The 19,879-nt window shown below is 39.7% G+C and overlaps 1 long non-coding RNA gene across 1 annotated transcript in view; it reads right to left on the bottom strand.

The window, feature by feature from the left end:
* LOC103133596 (uncharacterized) overlaps positions 1 to 19,879 on the bottom strand; it is a 167,137-nt gene that overhangs the window by 45,644 nt on the left and 101,614 nt on the right. The gene's annotated exons all lie outside the window — the stretch shown is intronic.

The following is a 19,879-nucleotide window of genomic DNA, read 5'->3' as shown; positions in this document are numbered from 1 at the left end:
AAAAAACAGCTTGCTCAGGCCCCTCTCACGTAGAGATTGGTATGTACGAGGACTGGGGTTGCCAGTGAGGGAGAGCATGCACAGCTCCAAATTGTTTCTATTCTGTTTTACAATCTGTGGCTGAATATGCAAAATGTGGTTAACATGTTGCAAAAGTGAAGTCCTGACATCAGAGCTAGTGATGGATGATGTTTTCTGCACTATTTATGCACATAGGGGAAAGAAACAAATCAAACTTTACTGTTCTTTTTTTTTTTTCCTCGCTCTGCTCCCACGCATCTTCTTGTAACGAAGACACTTGTTTATGTATTTCTACCTTGAGTCTCCAAACTAAATCGCAGGCACCAACAAAACGACTCTATAAATAACTAAAACATACAAACGTACTTAAAATGAAAACAAGCTTTAAAGCAGGTTTTGGTTACAAATTGCTTTCCACAAAATATAAAGGGGTCGGTAAATACAATATTTTAAGCCTGAATCATGAAGGGATGAAGAAGCGTTGTGAAAGCAGATGAACCCAGCTCCAAATAATCTTGATTTAAAGGCCTCATGACATCTTGCCATCTTGACCTGGAGGAATTCACATCGGAAAGCTCAATGATCTCTCGCGGCTTCAGTGGAGGAAACGATGAGCAATATCATTGGATTTAACCAGATTACGAATGGGACGTTTCATTATCTATATCTTTTATTGAGTTTAAGCTGCAGCTGAGCTCCAGAGTGAAGGTCTTTTGCTGATGGGAGCCTGGATTCCCCTTTTAATTAAATCTGAAATATAAATACCTTTGTGAACCTAGATGAATCAGTACACAAAGGCTCAATCCTCAATCATTACGCTGAGGCAACGTGGGCCTTTCAGCATTTATTCTTACAAAGAAGGCCAGGCATCATGCAGAGTTTACCTCAGACAGTCAAAGAGGAAACCATGTGGTCTCCAGAGAAATGTAAAGGAAGCTTTCCTATAGGCAACACTTATTGACGGATCCAGGATGTCATTTACTCTCTACCGGAAAGTCCAGACTGCGTCACTCTGGGTTAGAAACAATACAGCAATCAGGCTGAAGAGGTCAAAGGTGACAAAGGTAGATAATGAATAAAATGGGTTATAACGACATTTTAACCTAAATCTGTCAGAGGTGTGAAAAGATTTTAGCTTAGCTGTAAGCATGATCTAACGCTGTTCTGCAGACGTTTTGTTGCACCTTGACTTCAATTTCTTCACTTCTCAACACTACGAGTACATCTTCATAAATGTGTGCAGGGGGCGAGGTGCATAGAATCAGCACTTTTCAACCTTACAGACTGTTCCCGCTGTCAAAGAAGCAGTTGATCAGTCTGGGGTTCGCTCGGAGTGTTACCGAGTTTGACTCGTGGGGCCAGGTGCTCTTGGATCCTAAACCCCTTCTTTATTGGATTTTTTTCTTTTCTTTTTCTATTCTTCATAAGCCATATAGTCCATCTACTGCGTCTGCAGCACAGCAAGTGCTGTGAAGAGGCTAACAAGGTAACGTGAGAAGTTTCAGTGAGCGAACACCCCCTGAAGCAGATGATTCAAAAGAGGTTAGAGAGGTGGTGAAAAGGTTAGCCCCTACAGAAGACAAAAAAAAAAACAGCCTGCTTCTGCTGCTTTCTCCTAAGGCTCGGTGACATCTGGTTCTCTGTTAATGGAGCCCCAGAGGTCAGATTGAGGCTACAGTATGAATGTGAGTGTGGTCATTTGTGCTTTCTATAGTCTATTGCCTTTAGGTGGTGACTGAGTGCATGTGACTACCTGCTCCCGAGTGTTCACACATGTCCCTCTTGGGGCGATGCATGTCCCGTCAGTGAAATCTTTTTGCTTGAGCAGAAGCTCGGATGTCGTGCTCTTTTCAGCCCACCAATTAGCATTCTGTTCTCCTCCCTCCTGGCACTCTAATCGGTGACCACTGGTGTGTGTGTGTGTGTGTGTGTGTGTGTGTGTGTGTGTGGCTGGTATTTCTGGCAGGCTGATGCCAACAGCCACACATCTTGCGGCGGAGTTACAGACCATTATTAAGAAAAATGTGACTAGCGGCTGTCGTTATTCTTCTCCTCTTTCGCTCTCATGAAAAAACACAGAGTCCTTTCATTTCGCTCAACTCTACAGATTTCTGCAAAAATTCTGCAGCAACACACAAATGCAGACTTCTATTTAGGTCTGCTGGAGACAATCAACTAGTCGCAATATCAACAGATGCTGATTGAAATGTTTCCAAGGCAACAGAGAAAAGGCACGGCGATATTTGAAGTTGATAATTGTATAATAATAAGAATAGAAAAGAATAACTGTGCTTGTGTTTAAAATCATTCAGACTGATATTTGATAGATTAAACTGGCTGGTTTATGGACAAACATAACATATATTTTCATATATGTTTAATATTTATTCTAATGGAAAGCAAAAGGCAATTTGTGGAACTTTTGATAAGACTGGCTTAATATAATAACTTTTTATTGTTACTTTGTTTTCAACATGATGCCTTTACTAATAAATATAAATCTTTTGAATTATCAACAATAGATTTTGATTTTCAAATCAAAATCTACCATTTAAAGTACCAATGCAATAATTCCTAATTTGTTTCTGATATAAAAAAATTACTTGTGATGATACCTTCCAGTTTTTAGCATAGCAAAGCAGTCTTGATTAAAAAAAAAAATAAAAAATTCTCCACTGCAACAAAGGTAGTAAATTCATGAGGAAATTTGAAAAAAAAAAAATAAATCTTTGATTTTTCTTTGAGTTAAAAAAAAAAGACGTGTTCTTTGATACTGGAGCAGCCTGATGAATGAAATCACTGCAGAATAATGGGACGCGTAAAATAATGACACGGCTTGTCATTTAAGACACTCATGTTCTTTTCTAAAGGACAGAAAAAGCAACATTTTGAACAATACGCTTCAATTAAACAAGTGTCTCCTAATAGTATCTTTTTAGATTTCATTCAAAGGGACAGAAGCAGAGTAAAAAAAAAAAAATAGAGCACAAGGTGTATTCACCCACAAGGGGTTACTTAATGGTCCTTAGTCTATCAGTGCTCAATATTAGGTCTCCAGGTAATTTATCAGCTGCATAAAGCCTATCAGGAAAGTGGAATCCATCCATTACTTTCCTCTACAGTACTTCATTTTGGATTTGAACCTAATTTGTCTTTTAAATTCTAGTTGCTCCCTCTGTGCCTGAAACCAACGGAGTCAAGCTGATTGCTCTCTACACAAGACAATGCAAACAGATTGGGTTATTTAACCCATCCATTCGTCATGAGTCAACTCTCTTTTCACCTTGCCAAAGATATCGAAAAGCTGCTTCCTTGAATGTTGAAACAAGCAGAGATTCCAATACGACTTGCTTCTTCTAATAATCCCAGCCTGAGGAAGGCAATACACCAAGGAGCCAAAACATCATAAATACTTTTTTGTCCTCTGCGCATGTCATTACACTTTTCCCATCGTGCTCCTCCTGACTTCATCATCCCCGTCTCCCTCTCTCAGGTTGTTTGCCGCAAACTGTGATTCTCCCACTGAAATAATCTCTTTTCATTTCTATTCCTGGGGCGGGAGGAATAGAAATGAAACCTTCCCGTTTCACTGAAGCTGCACGGGAAGGTTGCTTGTAGTGAGCTGAGATGGAACCGTCTCTTCAGATTAAGATGCATGCTACAGTGGGACGTGCAGCGAATAGGAAGACGTTGGCACAGGCAAAGTTGCATCAAAGTGAGGAGATGCCGCTGCTGGATTAAAGGCAACGCTGGGAAACGTCAGCTGATTATCCAGCCGAAGCCCTAAGCCCCTGGTTTTTGTGATTTTTCGGGGCTTTGTCGAAGCTAAAGTGCTAAATGTCGTGCACTTGAACTGAAAAGAGGGGAACTGTTGTGAGAGGAATCTCAGAGTGAGATCTGATTGAGAAAAAAACTGTAAACAACCAAATGCTGAAGATTAAACGCTGAGGTCAGCGAGAGGAGAAAGGTTTTCCTGACAATAAAAGTTAATCTCCCTTCTTTCTCTCAGTCCTGCAAAAACCTCGACACACCTTGAATTTTTTTCTCATTTCGTCCAAAACATTCTTTATTTTTTTGGAATCACAAAAGAATCGCTCATTGTTGTGAACTGGAAGAAAATGACTCATGGTTTTCGTTACTTCGCAAATAAAAGGTGAAAAGTTTGTAATTTGTATCATATTTGATCTATGTAGCCGTCTTGAAGCTGTAATGCGTCTCTTGGCTACTTGTCTGGTTTGAACTGTAGTCATAATTGCTTGATTGAGCTGTTCTCTGCTTGATCTTCAAAGTTTGGGATATTTTTTCATCATCTAACTCCCCGTCACGCTTCTCAAGAACTTCATCTCTGGCCTTTCTGCTATGCCTCAGTCTCCATGATGCTGTTTATTCAAAAATGTTAAGAAACCCCTGAAACCTTCTAAGAACAGCTGTGCCACTTGGATTTTATTCATCGGGGAATAAATGGGACTGAACAAACCTTGTCTGTACACTTTGACATTTATGTTGGACTCTAAGCTTCAAAATACCCTCCTGTTTTCTGAATGCCTTTAACACATATGCACAATTTTTTCTTTTGCATCCTTAAGGAAACACCAAACTCTCTTAACAGGACAAATGAAAACCACCCTATGGTTAATAAGTGATTCATGAAAGCCTGATACACACCCATCAGTCTCGGGCTTTCAATTCTGCAGATGGGCTCAGAGGCTGACTGACTGATAGATCTGGTGGCAGCTCATAAAAAAAAAAAAAAAAAAAAAAAAAAACAAAACTCCAAAACTATCCTATAAATTGTTGGCTAATGAATATGGACAATGTGCCACAGGAATGTATGACTGTTGGGCTCTCATTTGTTAGAGCAGCGTGGTATTGCAGATGACATTAAATGTGTCCAGCTGTAGCTCACATTAATCTTACTCTGGAAGTCAGGACCTGTCACACCACATTAGAAGAAAAAGAGCAGGTCTAGCTTCATTACACCTCCTCCTCACCCCAATGTCAAACAACATCAAGGAGCAGGGGGGCCAGGGGAGTGTGATGTTTGCCAGTTTTGTCACAGACTTCATAAACTACAGAATCTCATCCCATGACGCCATGGGGTGCCTGAGCTTCAGCAGATGATTTTTTTTTTCTTTTTTTTTTCTTTTTGCTCTATTTGTGCTCGTTTCTGTTTGTGTGCCTTGGATAATGAAGTGTGATGAATGTCGAGCTGCTGTGGCACATATAGCTGGGCAGGTTGAAGCTCCAACCGAGAGGCAGAGATCGTCATGGACACCAGTTGGCTGCAGCCCGACGGCAGGCTTGGCTTTTACAGCCACACTGTAAATTTCCCAGCTGTTTATCAGGTGTCATAAAGATTATACCTAAACACCAAATAGGTACTGATAAACTGGGATACATCATAAACTTCCAAACAACCGATGTGCCCCACTGTGTCAAAGCAACAAATTAGATCAGAGAGGAAAAACAATGACATCAGTTGTAAAATCCCTCGCAAAAGTATTTATGCCCTCTAAACTTTTTCCACATTTTATCTTTTATGTTTGGATACTTGAAGCTTTTTTGTGTGTGTGTACAAGTGTATTGTGTTATTATCAGTAAAAATACATCTGTTATTTGAAGGTCTTAGAGGTTTGTTGATGAGCATGAGTAACAATAAATAAGACGATGTTTGTGAGTCTACTGCGACAAAATCTGGGGGGGAAAAAAAATCAAGTTGTGTAAATGCTTTTTAAGGCAATGCATTTGATTTAACTCGGATTGAACTTTTGAACTTCAGTGTGTCGGAGCAAAGGGACATCATGTTGCAGCTTTATGCTGCATTACAGTTACTTACACTCAGGAATAACTTGGAGATCCAGCTAAGTTAAATGGGTGGATATTGTTGAATTTTACCAGCCAAATGGGTAGTGTGCTACTGTCAAGTCAGTGGACTCACAAATTTGACACCGTGGTTCAAAAGGTGAAAAAACGTGGAGTTCTTGCTCCAGGTCAAAGTGGATTCTCTGCCAATCACTTCTGAGCTTCATTTGCAGACAGACAAAGCTCTCCGTCCCTCATTAGATTCTGATCATGGCTGAATAAGATCACGGAAAAAGCAGATGAAAGGAACTTCTTTCCCCAAGTGCGCGACGGCAGCCTAGACGGATTTCTTTCCTCCACGTCCACTCCATCATCAAACCAAGCACAAAACCTGCCGGCCGTATATAACCTGTCATCCGCCAGGGTCCACCAGGACTCTCTGCAGACAACCAGGTGCATCCTATGATTTTATGACTGCACTGATTGTGCATGCCAGTAGCGGCAGTAAAACTCTTATACCATACAGTATGCGGAGACCAGCATGTTCATTTTGTACTGGTGTCTGCTCACAACTTGAACATATTTTTTTTCTTTTTTAAGAAATGCCATCCAAGCTAAGGGTACTTTAACATTAAGAAAAACAAACACATAAAGACCATGAAAATATGCAAGAGTTCCTTAGAGTTGGAACGATAGAAATCTTGGATATTCTCAGGATAGTTATTAGCTTCAGCGTCTGGGACCAACTAACCTGACAAATCAGGTGCTAATCTGAATCAGCTAATCTTGTATGAAGTCAAGATGGCAAAAAAATAAATAAAAATCATCCACATCATTTATTAATGACTACTAATTCGAATACAGTGGTAACTTGGTGCCACTGCGGTAACTGTTATCTGAGCTGGAAAAATCATCCCAAGCAGAAGAAGCGCAACCTCACATGCTCCGGATCTTTTCTTTGGTATATCGTTGTCGGTGTTTAACACAATTAATGAGACATTCCTGCTTTCAGACATAAAGAACTACTGTAAAGTTTGAGGAGGCTATGGTTCCCTCCTCCTGTGCTGTAGCGATGATTCAGCACTGAGAGCTGACAGACGGGTGGAATAATTAAATGCGGCATGCTGGGTGAGTGCGGGCGTAAACCAATGACTTCTTTTGCTCTTCAAACTTCTGTAAAGCAGCTAGCAGCAGCAGTCCATCGTCTTTCTCTCTCTCTCTCTGTCTCTCTCTCTCTCGCTCTCTCCTTCCCTCCTTGCCTGCTGTTCTTGGAATAGACCTTCGTTCACAGGAGCTCTTTGAGCCACCAGAACAAGACAAACAGGTTTGAAAACTTCTTCACTTTCAGGAGCCCCAGGTGACTTTATTGCCTCTGTGTGATCTGAGAGCCTTTCTTGTTCTGTTGCAGTTTTCTTTACTTATTAATCCATCTCCGTCTCTCGCAGTGGCTTTGATGCTGCTGACGATGCTGTGGAGCTGTCCTGATTCTGTCACCAAAGAAGCTGTAAAGGTGGTGTTCACTCATTGTGAAGGGGACTGCAAGGCCTCTGGAGAGCGTTTCTGGTTAAATGGGAGGGCGTTGAAGAGCTTATGGGGTCTGCAGTTACAATGTTCGGGGCACCACGAGGTCTCTGAGCGCAAAGAGAAGCAGAATTAGGTAATTTGTCATTTAATGTGCACAGATGATCACCTGGGAGCACATTGTTCAGATGGCTCTTGCATCTGATGCAAGAAGATGTCTGAGCTGCGCCGCACAAAAACACACACTCGCATCAGTCAGAATGCCACGAATCTCTGTACATAAGTATGTTTGACATTTCTCCTCTCATCTGTAATCCTCCCCTGTGGATAGGGAATGCTGCTTCGTGTGTTTGAGATTTGTGTGTGTGAGTGGGAAAAAAAAAAGAAGCAAGGATTGAGAACATGCAGGAAATTATTAATCAGAACTGTAGCCCGTAGAAATGTTTCAGAAAGGATGGACGGATTAGCTAACGGTTACTCGCACAAAAGAGTGTGACCGGAACACGCAGTGAAATATGTAACCGCAGAGGAGATATCGTCAACATCCACCTGCGTGCATAAAGAAACTGCTGGGCCATGTTGTCTGTTTGACAGATGCTGCAGAAGGAAACAAAAAAATAAAAAATAAAAATAAAGCAACAATATTGTGTAGATGCTGTGCATTGAAAATAAAACCATCCTTTGTGTCCCTGTTGTTTCTCCTTATTTGATTAAATTTGACTTTGTGTTTCATAATCAGCTGATTCAAAGTATATAGATGTATAATTTTTAATAAATTCACTTCTGAGATTTTCTATTCAGAGTAACAAATAATAAATATATATAAAAAAATAAATAAATTCTGCTGTTTCCTCATTCCAGAGCAGGATTGGAGGTTTAATCATACGCGTCCTCACTTGTGAAGAATTGTAGCTGGATCTCTTTTTATCAATAAATCAAAAAGTGTCAACACCAGGTATATAACTAAACATTTTTTAAAAGCTCATATTAATCTCATTACTCCCTACAATCAATAGTTTGCATCCTCCTCCCCAAACTGCCAAACTGTAACTGTTGTGGACATTTTTGCTGACGGTATTAATTTCCATAATATGCTTTCCTTTAACACGGGAACGAGTTTGACTCGCTGACCTAAGAGATCGAGAAGGGAGCGTTAACGTGACGGAGGCCAGACAAATATGAAAGAGCAAAAAAAATGGTGGATGGCCTTAAAAGTGAGAAGCAGGACTTTGAATCCGGGCAGAATCTGATTGGTGTCTGATTGGGAGCCAGCGGCGCCGCTGGAGTCCAGGTGAAATGTGATTGGTGGATAGAGAGTTGTGCACATCACACCTGCAGCTGCAGCAGCAGCAGCGCTCTGAACCAGCTGAGATCTACGAGTGGATTTATGAAGGAGACCCAGGAGGAGAGAATCGCAATAATCCGGGCGAGATGTGACAAATGAAGGGTTTAGTCTGAAGATGAAAGCTTTTCACTTTCTTATCAGTTATCTGGAACATATTTCACAAAATAATCCGATGCCTTATTTTTCCACATGCTCACTGCTAACAGAATATGATAACAGAAATTTGACTCAAGTATTCGCAGGACGAATGTGTGCAGACGAAACGATTAGACCGCATGTTTATTGCTGCCGAGGAACACAGCTGCTTTAAATATCGTTTGGTACCAACGCCTCCCTTTTTCATTAGATTATTTGTGGACATAGTGCATGGCCTGCTCTCGCTGTACTTTGAGGTTCTGATTGTCTTAAGCTAGCCAAATTGAAAAATGACCAAAGAATGCACCTGAAGAAATTATAGTTGCGTTTTAGCTAGATAAGTGCAGTGCAAACTCTTATTTTATTAATCTATAATCTGAAATATACAGATGCTTTTCAACAAATCAAGTAGTCTGTACATAAAAGCTAATTTATACCCCTACAATAAAATATATTGGATCACAAATATAGTTACAGACTGCAATTATCAATATTTTTTTTTACAACTTTTCTATAAGACATATTAAAGCAGGAATAGCTTATCTGCATAACTAAAACTTCATACAGGCAGCTGTTGTTTGGGGCGTCGAAACATAATCTCGCCTAAGGTACCAAAGTGCCTAGAGCCGGCTCTGTGCTCCGCATATGAGAAAATAGTTCATATTCAAAGGCAATCATTTGATTTGCTGTGCTGACTGTTGACTGACAAGTTTTTCTGCAGCTCCGCATGGAAGCTCCCAATCAAACGGAGACACCATTTCCGCAATGGCTGCCTTCCCAGTTGTAAATTACTTTGGAGGGAAGTCAAGGGTGAACATGTTTGCGCGCGTGTCTACACGTGTGGGCAAGCAGACCGTGACAATCCATCATTTAATCTGCCACGCCGGGTCGAAATCAGCTAAATATGCTGAAATTACAAACGATGAAGCAGTAGGGGGGAAAAAAAAGAAAGTCAGACAGAAGAGGGGAGGATGCGATTGCCTGCTCAGTACACGAACAGACATTTGTTTCTATTTACTCCGACAGTTTTGAAAGAATACAAACTATTTGATATGATAAGTGGGAATTGTAGCTTTTGTTGTTTTTTGTTTTTTGTCGGGGGCTGAGCTTCCTTCACATCATGCAGTCAGTCTACTGCGCAGTTTAGATACCGCCTATGGGGACCAACAGCGGATTATAACATCAAATACCTGAAACAGCAAGCTGTTTAAAGTGACAGTCTGATAGTTTTCAATGGAAGAAACTCTAATTTAATTTAAAAAAAAACAAACTAATTTGAGAGATGTTTCTGTTGTGCTACCCTACATCTAAATTACTCTCAACCTTTCCCCTCCCCTGACCTTTTGGTTCAGTGGGTTTGGACTGGACCAGATAACCATTTGAGATTCGTAATAAAGTATTAATCTTTCGCTCCAATAATCCAATATTTTGAAAAAGTTAAAACACAGATTTTAACAACTGTTGGTCAATTTTTAGACTGACTTTTTATGCTTTATTTCATGAATAATGTGCATTTAGTTTGGTCAGACTCATGTATATTGCGAAAATTCCTTGTCACTGCACCCTTTTCAGAGCTTCGCTGAGCAGAAATGACGGGTAGCCGTCCAAAATTGAATGCAACCATACAAGGATACTTAAATTATACTGTTAAGGTGACTTATTACCTTTTATTGCTACTAATTCATTTTCTTAAATTTGCAAAGATCTCCAAGAGGTAGGACAGTCAGCCCACGAATGGTCACTGAGACAGTGTTATGGGTGTGAAACATCCTGCAGCTCATAATCCATCTTCATAAACTTTAGTGGAATGCATGGCTCAAGGATGGGTGGTGAAAGAGAGGAGAAACAACTCTGCTAACCCTAACCTTATCTACAACAAGGAACGCTGATTTAATATACGTTACAAATTTCTATCTCTGAGAGTGTTTTCTTAACGTTTTAGATGCCATCTGTAATTCAGTTTCTCGGATGCCAGGACCTTATGCATCCCTCCTTATCAGTGCCTTGTCTGCTGCTGTCACCAACAAGGCACTTCTGTCAGCAGCTTTAGCGCTACATAGACTCGCTGCTTTTCTGTAAAACCTAGGGTGTGTATCTGCATTGCACTGTTGTCCATTGGCAGCATAATTCCTCTGAGCATCACAAACACTGGGTCCCATGGCAATGAGACAATTCAGTCGGCTGCACAAAGCCACAAATTCATGACTCACACGCCCGCATGTGCTGCTTAGTCATTCATACCATCTCTAAATCGTGGTTCCTGGCTGATATGGACCCAAATATCCTTACAGGATAAAATGATTCAACTGAGACACAGGGCCCATTGGTCCAGCTATCCAGACATTGTATAATCTTTCATTTGGAAGGGCCATGTTATTCAGACGTGTCATTTTTCAAGCTGCTTTTGCAAAAGAAAAGCAGCCTTAAATGTACAGTCTGGCTTAAGTTGTGTACCAAGATCACATTTCTACAAAATTTGAAGGAAATACTCAAAGATACCTAAAACCTCTCATTTGCAAGGGAATACTTGGACATGTAAAGAGTTTCGTTAAACAACTTATTGAAATAAACGTGATGACATCAGAAAATACACACTTGGGATTAAGGCAAAGTCAGGCTAAAAGTCAATATGTTAACAGTTTGTTGGGGATGGTAGTCAGAAAGGAAACCCTGAGCTTTCTGTGCTTTAATATTTTAAATCCCAGTGTTTGACAGATGAGACCGAGAACAGTAATGTTGTGGCAGGAAGATAAAGAAACTAGCTCATTCAAAAAGTATTTATCAAAATAAAAAGACTTCTAAAGAATGACCTGAAAGGTGAGGAAATAGTTTCCAATAAAGGACTTCTTGATTACTTTGACGGTTTCACCTAACTGATTTTAAAAGTGAATATTTTCTATGTTTTCCCTATTGTAGCTTATCCATTACTTTCTGTCTCACCAAGGAAGACGGAAACAGCAAACAGATCTGAATGCGAATTTGAATCTTAGTAAATAAAAGAATACATCAAACATTGTTGCAGTTGTAGAATCTCTGTTAAGAGTGCAGTAGGGCACATGTAGGTGGTAGGACCTAATCTCATATTATCTATCTGAAGAATAAAGCTCCTTGTACACGCCAGGGATGCCCAGATCCCTTCAGAAATGATAAAAGTGAAAGTCTTTATTTGCTAAGGGTCTAACATAAAGCAGAGTAAGTTTTGATGTGCAAGGATTTAAACGGATATTTTAAGACCTTTAGAGTTGAAGGAAAACTAAATTGACATTTTGTACTTTTTCCTCCCCACCTATTATCAATTGCATTACAAACATGCACACAAACACACACATACAAGATTTTCCTGTGAACAATTTGTGACCATTGTTGAGAACCAGTGCCTGTGGGTCTATGAAGTACTGAGGAAACGGTGACCGCCACAGCACAACACCAAACCGATGTTACGGGATCACTAAAAGCAGGCAGGAAAGCTCCAGCATGTGATGCATTAACAACCACTACAACATAGTCTTGTCTCTATAACTGCACATTTGGAAGCTTGCTCGTTGAGCGCTTCAAATGTAAACGAGCCGATGCAGAATCAGCCAAGGAATGGCAAAACGCAACGAAGAACTGAATTACTGATAAGCGATGAGGAAGTGAACTTATTTACCTGTGTGTAGGTAGTTTGTAATGTGCAGAGAAGGTGGTACAGAACATAAATATATTTGGTATTTTGTTCTGTTGGTTTTCCAACACTTTATTTCATTGTCACTCTAAGTTCTGCATTACTAACAATGCAGTCATTGCTATTTTACTGTCAAAACGTAAAAACAGAACAACAGAAATTTGCCAGTTTAGTTGACTCTGAAGTAATAATAAACAGTCTCAAAGAATGTTTGGTTAAAAGAAGTTTAGTTCTGGAGTTTTTGTCAAAGTAACTTTAGCAGAAACCCAGTTCTGAACCGAGACGCTTATTGATGCTGAAAAATGTTCATCCATTATCTATGACACCACAGCACCGCTAGGAATACGACGGTTGTGACACGTAAAGGGGAAATGTAAATCAGAGGATTGTGCTTGAAACATATCATCGGTTCTGCTTCACTCCTCATCTGTCAGCAATCCTGTGAGTGTGAATGCAGCGATCTAGATGAATTTTTCACGGTTTTCTCGTTAGATCTTTCGAATAAAGAGACTGGCTCCATGGCATTTCTTTGCGTTTGCATGTCCTCTTTCAAACCACCAAAACATGCTTCAAAGGACGTGCGGAAGCATTTCATTTTACAGGAGACTTTACTCTGACTGTCAAAGACGCTTGCAACTTTTAAACACTTTCACTTCACACAAGATTAAGGTTAGCTTACACAGCAAAGCTCTCAGCCTTTAGTACACATTATTCCCTGTATCTGAAGAAATTATTGGCAGATGAGACGTCTATGCAGACTTAACCTCTAGGAAATAAAATAAACTTACTACTGTAGATGCAAAGCAAGAGAGTTTTTGACTAATCTATGCAGAATATTAAGCTATTTGGTAATTATGGTGAGCAAATTAGACAATGCCAGAGGCAGACATGGGATCCAAAAGACTTTAATAATCAAACGTGCAAGGAAGCAAAAAAGGAGACTGAGATGAACAGGAAGTTGAAAATATGAAAATCTGAGTTTAAGCACTGGCAGAAGTGATTGGAGCCTGGAAATGGGTAAGCATGTGACACACAGAGAAGGTTGAGAAATAAATGGAAAAACTAGTAAAAATAATTAAGAGTCACAGGGATGCAAACAAATAACTCAGAGCCATCAGAAACAGGGGAAAACAAACACAACAATTTAGATGACGTATTAAGTTCTATTCGTAAGCACAAAGCTTGCAAACCTATAAATGACTAAATGACTCCTGTTACTTAAATTGGTCGATTCCGTTATTTACAGATTGAGAAGATAAGACCTGACATGACCAATGCTTTTTTTTTTTTGTTGTTACTTCTGGGCAATCTTCCTGTTCTAGCTGTGAGGACGCTATCACATTTTCTAGCTTTGTGCAGTTTAAAATAAATTGTTCTAGTGCAATCAAAGTAAGTGTGCAATATTGTGCGTAGGGTATGGTTTCCTGCTTGTACACAAAAAGGCAGTAGGAGGTGGAAGTACAAAAGATTGGCCATTGTGAGGTTTTGCCATTCACTGATGCTTCAGCGCTACAGACCTAAAGACTCTCAAACGCAGCAATGCTAAAAGTATTCTAAAAATAAGACAAAATGTACTTTATTAATCCCAGAAATGGAAAAAAATATTGGACAGCAGCAACACAACATACGTGAAACAGAAAATATGCTCAACATAAAATAAAAAATATGTACATTTTAAAAGTAAAGTAAAATAAAAAAAAGTATAATCTACAAATATCTATGCATATTCTGTGCAAATAGCACAATGATAATGACCAGTAATATGCTAGTATTATTGTATCATTATGTGCCAGGAAAGATTTCCTGCACCTGTCCATTTGGCAGCAGGCCTGTCTGCTCTGCTGTCTGTCTGCTGTGCAGTGGAGTGGGTGGTTCAAGTTGTCCGTGACATGGATGACATTCTTTTTCAGTGTCTTCCCCTCCACCACCGTCTCAAATGTCTCCAGCCTGAGGCCGATCACAGAGCCAGATCTCCGGATGATCTCGTTCAGTCTGTGGGCGTCTCTGGCTCTGATGCTGCTCCCCTGCCAACCACCAGGAAAAGAGGTTCTGCTGGAGCAAGAGCTAATACCTGCACCTCCAAAGAGACCGGTTGACGTAACAAACGCTGAATCTACAGACCGAAATTAAAAACCAGAAGCTTCTTGCTTCAGGGAAACAGTGCTGCCAGTTGTATAAGTGTTTAGATGTAGATTATTATTACATCTAACTCACTGGCTAACGGTATTTAAACGCCTGAGAGGTGCTCTTCACAACCATCATAACCAGATTCATGCTTTGTTTTCAGAAATATTGTCCCTGCCTAACTAAGACACAAGGCCACTGGTATGGTTCAGGTCCTTTACAAGGAGAGGGCTGCCTCAGGCTGCAAACCATTACAGCCCAATTAACTGTGTTATGTACTGGATCCGAGCTCCTTTTAGCTTTCTGATAACCAGCAGTGGCTCTGACCCTCATTAACCCAACCACTGAACCTGCTCCTCAGTCGATATCAATAACCAGCTGGCCCTCACATTTACACAGTTACAACTTGGGAGGAAATCATATGGACAGAAAAAAAAAATTAAGTGGAAGATGAAAATAATTACACTTATGATTTATAGGAAAAATGTAAAATTGCCACTCAAAACCTGGACACAGTAGTGTTACACCAATGACAGTAAAAACCTTGAATTTTGTGCAGAAAAGCAATTTTAGATTATTATAGCCTTGGTTATTGGCATATTCACACTGAAAACAAGAAAAGAAAAAAAAAATCAAGGATTCACCAAAGCAAAATGAAATAATGAGGCTGGCTGGTCGAGAATTATCCAACTGACCATGAATCGGGTTTTCAGTCTTTTAAAAAAAACTATTAGGAAATTATGCTGTCGCGCTGATTTGGCTTCACTTTTTAATGAAATATCCATTCAAATGTCAAAATGTATTAATGCCAAAATTTGAAAGAGTCTGACAGCCCTGTCATTAAGTTTTAGGGAAAGACCAAAGTCGAACTTTGACTAAAATCACTAAGTGATGAGTCGTTTTTGTCATTTCCAAATCTGAGCATTCAGCATGCTGAGGCGAGTGACTGAGCTGGTGTAACATTATTGGGACACTTTAGTAATAATTAAGCCACAGCTGCATCAATCCTTTCACAGTGGTGCAGAGGTAATGTATGCAATGCATGCGAAAGCTGTGGCGATCCAGCTGCAACATTTTATGACTGGTACTCACGGCATGTGTTGTGATTATGCATGCTGCAGCGCCAAGTGAAAAGCACGGCTGTGCATGTGGTGCTTTCCTGTGAAATTGAAATGAAAGGTAGATCCACATGGGGGGAGTTACCTTTGGGGAAAAAGTTTGGCAACACACTACAGTATTCTGTCGTGGAAACCTAACTCTCCTCCAGGTTCGGTCTGCTCCACGGCAGAGCTACAGATTTATGTTCCCAACTTCCTCCTCCCAGCACACTCAACTCAGTATTATTCAAAGTTATGCAGCAGATGCAGTTAGACTCAGAAATGGTGTTCATCATTTTTTATGTGATTTCCGTGATATAAATATATGCTGTACATTTTATGCAATAAAAAAAAACAAAGACATTCACACACATATTTACATCTAATCACACTTAACCCGTGAATACCACCACCCAGAATTCAGCTAACGTAATCTGCTATCAAAACAAGCACAAATAGCTGACAGCTGAATCCATGTTGTGGATAAATCCATCTGCTGCAGGCACGATTTAGTGTGAAGAGGGGCTGCTGCAAAACAAAAAGCAGGTTGGCGTACTCCACGCGAATTCTGAAACTTAAATGGCTGAAATTTGGGCCAACGGACGCGGAACCAGAGGGGAGAAGCTGCCAGTGAAGTGGGCACTCTGTGTCTTTCGACCTCCAACTCCATCTTGCCTTCTTGTCGTGTTCACTTGCTTTCCGCTTCTTCAGTCTCTCTTAGATGGTTAGCCCCATCTTTGTATCTGTCGATTTACAGTCTCGTTCACTCTCAGTCTGTCTCTTTCTCTTAACGTCTGCCTGTTCCTCGCTGAACACGCGCTGTTATTTAAAACGGACGACACTGACAGCCACAAGTGACTTATTATGGGTTTTACAAAAACAAATTGTATCTATACTCTTCCAAAACGCCCTATATGATTATCTAAATACCAGCAGATTATTATTTTTTCCCTCTTACATAACAATGACTGTCTTCTCGCTCGCTGCCTCCAGGTGGACACACGTAACGTACAGAAGAAGAAAACACACACACACACACAAGATTTTCTGCGTTTGTCAGTTCTTTGAACAAGGTGACTGCAATCTGATAAATCTAAAAGACCAGAGGGCAAAACTGATTGTTTCTGCAGCATATCACAGTCTTTGAAACTGTTACAATAAAGTGGAGATGTGGTCCTTGACCCAGTTAATGAAAGCACTGGTGAAGATGTAACACAATAAAGTCTTTGAAGTTTAACACAAACAGTCCTATTCATGTTCCAGGATTAGCATTCCCTTCTCACCAGAGTAATTCGGTTTACCAAGGACTTTGGAATAACACTGCCTCCTCAGCATCCTGGCACTACACCAAATGAAGCAACTGACAGGGTGAGCCATTACGTGAATGCAAAATGTGTTGTAATAAATGTTGCAGGAAATAAAGCTCAAACATGTGTCCTTGGATGAATGCTTTGTCTCAGCTGAGGATTTCTTTGCGTTTATAAATAGTGAGCTGCCCTTTTTAGTGAACAGAAGTTACATTTGCTTTAATGCCTTCACTAGATGCAGTTGTTGTTGAATTCAGGTATAAAGGACTCACTGTTATCACTGTTTTACCAAGTGGCATTACATTGGGAATTTTGATGACGTCGTTTTGAAATAAACTGATTGTATGCGAATTGATCCAAGTTCGATCACATTATTGGAATGAATGGAATTGCTCTCAATTAACTTGGACCAAAAGTTTTGCTACATCTGTTGTTATTGGTGCAACTGAATTCAGTTACTGCTAACAGATCAAAGTGTGGTGGTAGGAGGGGGAGGATAAAGCATATTTTATGACTGTGACCAAATTAGCAATCCAGTGACAGCGCGAACATTTAAGCACTTATGATTTAACAATGCACCTCTGCTAATGGGTACACATTAGTGGCAGTAAATTATTTGCACTGCATGGAAACTTAAGATTGGACAGGTTGCATGTGCTCTGAATTTATGTTAAAGTCTCCATACCATTATTTCTGTGTGACCTGTCATTGATAGTCCAAAATAAATTTTTTCCAAACATAAATAAGACAAAACATATCGGTTTTTGAACGACTAATTACTCAGTATAAGCCAGAATGTATGAAGGAAACTGATGTCCTTTGAACACTCCAGCAAAGTTTAAGCAAAAACAAAAAAAAAAAACTCCAGAGTTTTTTTCCTCCAGAGAGAGGAGAATGAATGATTCAATCCACGTGATGTGATTTGAAAACAAAGACCAGGTGAGCAATTAGTGGAAAAAATAAAATAAGATCTACCCATATAAATGGGCAAATTGATGTTACAATACCATTTATTGTTGAGTTATGTTTAATTATTATTGTTTTACATTATTGCTAACATTGTATAGCTCATCTGTCTTTACTTTTGTGTCTGTATTTGTCTGAAAATCATATCCCCTGTACTCATTGGTCTGATTTACGTGTCCAGATTACCTACTCCTCCTTTTTAACAGTCATAGTTTGTTTTCTTGCATCCTCAACTGATTAGGTTCTTCTCACGTATGTCTTGCAAAAGTGAAATAATGCCACTTTGGTTTTTCTTTTTCCTTTCTTCCCGTTCTATTCCCTTCCTCCGTTGGCCTTAAAAAAAGAACCTCTACCCTGAAATTCTTCGAGATGCCTTTATAGGACGCCTTCATTTCTGTATTTCAAGTAGCAAAGAGAAGCAAATGCACCGATTTATCTTTGTTTATTTTTTTTATGTACACATTTACACAAACTGAAAAAGGAGGAGCGCAAGGCCGTGGGCGCTAATAAAATTCAAGTCTTTGTGATCTATTGTTCTTAATAACCACATGGAAACGTACTCCTATACATCCTATTAAACTTGATCTTTTTCAATGCTTCCGCTTTACAAATTGGAGAATAAATCCCTGGTTTTGTCTTTAGACTTTCCTTTGTGAGATTTAGTTGGATTAAACCTTAATCCTAATCAATGCGACCCAAGGCTAGGGCAGTGTTGCTATAAAAAAAACAACAAAACAAAACAAAAAAACAAAAAACAACAACAACAAAGCTTTCTTCCCTTTCCTCCCTTTTGGGAAATGATTTAGGCAATTTATGGGCAGTGGCTGAAATGTCATTAGAGTTATAGTCATTCATTTACACAAAAAGTGACAAGACATACATTCCCACACGACTGACTGTTCCTTGAGCGTCTTCAGCTCTTGAGACCTCATTAGTACAGCAACATACCCTCAACACAAATCATTTTTGTATGAAAGTGATTGTGTGTTGCTTAGTTCAGTTGGGAATAAGCTTGTGCTCCGATAGTGAGGAAATGAGATGGGTGCTAGATCTCATTGCAGACGGATTGTTCTGCGAGAGACCGACGCCATCCACCTCTCTCTTTGCAGATAAATTATCGGACTGGACAACAAGAAAAGACAGCCAGAGGCGACTGAGGCTCCTCAAAGAGCAACACCATTTATCAGTGACATAGCAGACAGTTCATGTTTGCTAGACACACAAAAGTGTAAATGTACAAATCAAGCGTCTGCAACAGGCAAGGACATCCAGAGATGTCAGTTCTGGCCTTGGGCAAAATTTACAAAGATTTACACAAGGAAAGAACTGTTTTCAACTTATTATTTTTTTACATCTCTTTACATTTTATGCATCTCTCCATGACTAAGGAGCAAGCAAAGCTCAGAAAATCCTCTGGCAATAAGAAGTTAGAAGGAAAATGTGAAGAAAATGCAAATGAGGTGCTGGTTCTACAATCCCAGAGGTTAAGAAATAAGAACAAGTGCAGAGTTTTACTTTTACAAACTTCATTTTAAACAAATCATTGAAATTACATTGTTTTAAAAAAATTCAAAAGGCATGGTACTTTTATGGAAAAAAAAGCCTTTCAATGTAAAAAAANGAAATTTGACTCAAGTATTCGCAGGACGAATGTGTGCAGACGAAACGATTAGACCGCGTGTTTCTTGCCGCCGAGGAACACAGCTGCTTTAAATATCGTTTGGTACCAACGCCTCCCTTTTTCATTAGATTATTTGTGGACATAGTGCATGGCCTGCTCTCGCTGTACTTTGAGGTTCTGATTGTCTTAAGCTAGCCAAATTGAAAAATGACCAAAGAATGCACCTGAAGAAATTATAGTTGCGTTTTAGCTAGATAAGTGCAGTGCAAACTCTTA

This window comes from Poecilia formosa, unplaced genomic scaffold (assembly GCF_000485575.1).
Source record: "Poecilia formosa unplaced genomic scaffold, Poecilia_formosa-5.1.2 Scaffold1, whole genome shotgun sequence".
NCBI classification, from domain to species: domain Eukaryota; kingdom Metazoa; phylum Chordata; class Actinopteri; order Cyprinodontiformes; family Poeciliidae; genus Poecilia; species Poecilia formosa.
This window is presented reverse-complemented; position numbering and strand designations above follow the sequence as displayed.